Here is a 2919-nt window from a genome sequence, read left to right as displayed (position 1 = left end):
GGGGGGAGGGCTACTCTAAAAAAATAACAACCATTGTGTCTACTTTAGTAAATCAATCTAAATATGTGCAAAATTAAAACATTCACCTCTGCACACATTGTCAAAGGGAGGGGAATCTAACTTTATGTAAAAGTCTCAGGTTAGCCAAGACTAACTGTCTCTAGCAAACTAAGTCAGCCTTGCAGCTGGGAGGGGGGCTCAAATTTTACCACAAAAAAAGGGCAGTGAGAGAGAGGGGAGAGAGACCAAATAGTGCTGAGCATCTGTTGTGTGTGTGTGTGTGTGTGTGTGTGGTCAGGGCCTCTTATCTCTCCCTCTGTGGCCCGCTAAACATGACTAGCTGCCATCTTGGCTCAAAGACACAAGGTGGTAGTGGTGGGGGTATAGCAGCTCCTGCCTCTATGGGAAACGGGAGGAAAAAACATAAAGACCCAGCACAAATCTACTGAAATGTGTCGCACTGACTAAAACCACAAAGTAAAAACGAATAGAAAACGAGCGCGTGTTTCTGAGGGGGGACCAAGCTCGGTTATTTTCCAGAGATTTAGTGCCAGAGTTGCGTGAGAGCGGCAGGGTGACCATTATGCAAGTTGGCCGATTACAGAACACATAATGGGGAAAGAGAACAGGATAGCGCAAGAAACACACGCAATTAAGTTAAGACTGTACAAAGAAAAAAATACGGTTTTAGTATATGGTAAAGATGTATCAGTGGAATTACAAGGGCAGGTGTTTAGGACTGCCTTTTTCCCCTTCCACATCGAGTAACAAGTGTAGTCGTAAGTGTAACCAAACTTCGGTCGCCGGATACAATGTAACACAACAAACAAGTGCTCCTAACAAAAGCCGAAAGGCGGAAAGACCTAAGGAGGATCTGTAATGTAACTTTGCATTTTTACCTCGTCAAAAAGTGAAGTGAAAAAAGAAGCAAAGTTAATTCCCTTGCCCAAGAGCTATGCACTGATCGATAACCGTTTCGAGCAGGTTAGTAGCTAGCCCGGGGGGGCTAATAAGTGGTCTTTGCCCGTACACAATGAGGATGAGAGCTGGCTAGCAGGCTAGCTGAACTTCTGTGTCCTAGCGCTGGGCCAACCTCCAGCGGCTAGCAAAGCTAATTAGCCTATCAGCGGTATTTCGCACGTCGTTTCGGACCAGGGAACGATTCGCTCATCTCGTTTTTTTTGTTAAAGTAAAATACTTTCTCCGCCACTCCAAAACTGTACACGAGTAGGTCAATTTTTTCAGCACATTCCAAAGTGTTTTGATAACACAAGGCATGGTAAAAACAACAAGAAAAACACGGTTGTATGGAATGACCGCCTGGCCTCACAGCTTCCCCCCTCCTCTCCTCCACTGCTCTGTCCCTTTCGTCCAATAAAACTACCGACTACTACACATTCTTAACACTGTCCCCTTAACCACAAAACACTACAATTCTATTGAAATCAAACTATTATTTATACTTTCATTGTTAAATGGTGCAATTGAGCCAGTGTGCGGCGTTTTTGGAGATTTCTGCCAAGTATTCTCCGCTGGGAATCTCCCTCGGTGCTCCGCTCATTCAGTCGGCTAGTGACTCACCTCTACGCTCGAGCCACCTCGTGTCTCCTAGAAGCTTCAACACAATTAGCTAACAGGGCTAACACTCACACTTTAAAAATGAACTAAGTTCAAGTTTTATATTACACAGGACGATAAGTTGTCTGAGGAACTGACTCAGAAACTACGAGGCTCTCAGTATTGTGCTGGACATTTTTCTTTCCACTTTTCAACTAACTAATGGGACTGTTGTGCGTCTGTGTGAGTGAGCGATGCTGCGGGTGGCAAAGCTAAACTTGCTATTGTTAGCATGTCGGCATGGCAGCTACACGGACCTTCAATGACTTTCTACTGAAAGAAAAAAATAAAACAGATGCGAAATAAACCTGCAGTCTAAAACAGAACCTTCCCCGCGAGTTTGCCCTGAAAGAAATGCTCGTCGGTCTAAAAACCACAACTCACTGGGCGGATTAAAGAGTCCGATTGTGCTGAAAAAGTATGGAAAACTTGCTATTCAGAAAGAATATAAACGATTTTAATTCAGGACCCTGTGTTATTATGGAAGCATTGCACTTGTGCCAAAATCTGTTCGATTTTTTTCTTAAATGCACTCAGTGAAAAGGGACATTTGTTAGCTTACCCAACAAGCTCGGTCACTTCGGGCTCTTTATCAAATCAACTCCTCGTTAGTAGGGTTAGTATCTCCGCTTGCTTGAAAAAAATCCACGGTGGTCCTTTTCAGTTTGAAATATAAATAAACAGAGGGAAAAAAGTTCAAGTTTCGTGTTTTTCATGAATTATTTCTCCGGCGTATCTCGCATCCGCGACCTCGCCGACTACTGTGCGTTGCTCTTCTCTCCTTTGTGTTAATTTCACTCAAATCGAGTTTAATCCGATCGATCCCTCGGCTGGTCGCGCTCCCGAGTCCTCCCCTCCAGACACTCGCTCACCTTCCTCGGCCAGGGGGGGCGCGCTCCCGAGGACCTCTCATACAGATAAACAGGCAGCGTGCGCGGTCACTGACCCGGCCGTGCCCGTAAGTTCTCATTAGGGGATGGAAAAAAATAACTGGGGCGTCATTTAGAAAAGGAGCTTCTGAATAAAACCGTAGAAATTAGGCGTATTTTTAAATATATATTTTAAATGCATTTTTATTTAAAACAAACAAACAATGGAAAGCATAAACTCGGTTAGAAACCTAAGATAAGATTCTAAAAAAAATTTGAAGGTTTTGGGGTATGTGCCCTAATGTTTATCATTGTGAACAACTTTAAATTCGTCTAATCATTTATATAATATTTAGGTGAAGGTGTAAGTTAGAAAAATACCTGAATGTATATGTGTATTGCTGTAATCTTTACAGACTTATTTATATTATTT

General features: G+C 43.0%; 1 protein-coding gene across 1 annotated transcript in view; it reads right to left on the bottom strand.

Annotated features, from left to right (window-relative positions):
- Window positions 1-2517, bottom strand: part of chd7 (chromodomain helicase DNA binding protein 7) — a gene marked incomplete at its 3' end in the record, with an annotated part of 69890 nt that extends 67373 nt beyond the window's left edge. The window contains 1 exon segment of the mRNA XM_005938184.3: window positions 2180-2517.
- Window positions 2518-2919: the final 402 nt, after the last annotated feature.

Source organism: Haplochromis burtoni, unplaced genomic scaffold, assembly GCF_018398535.1.
Source record: "Haplochromis burtoni strain Fernald_Lab_line unplaced genomic scaffold, NCSU_Asbu1 Contig_243, whole genome shotgun sequence".
Taxonomy (NCBI): domain Eukaryota; kingdom Metazoa; phylum Chordata; class Actinopteri; order Cichliformes; family Cichlidae; genus Haplochromis; species Haplochromis burtoni.
Note: the sequence above shows the minus strand (reverse complement) of the source record. Positions and strands in the feature narration are given on the sequence as shown.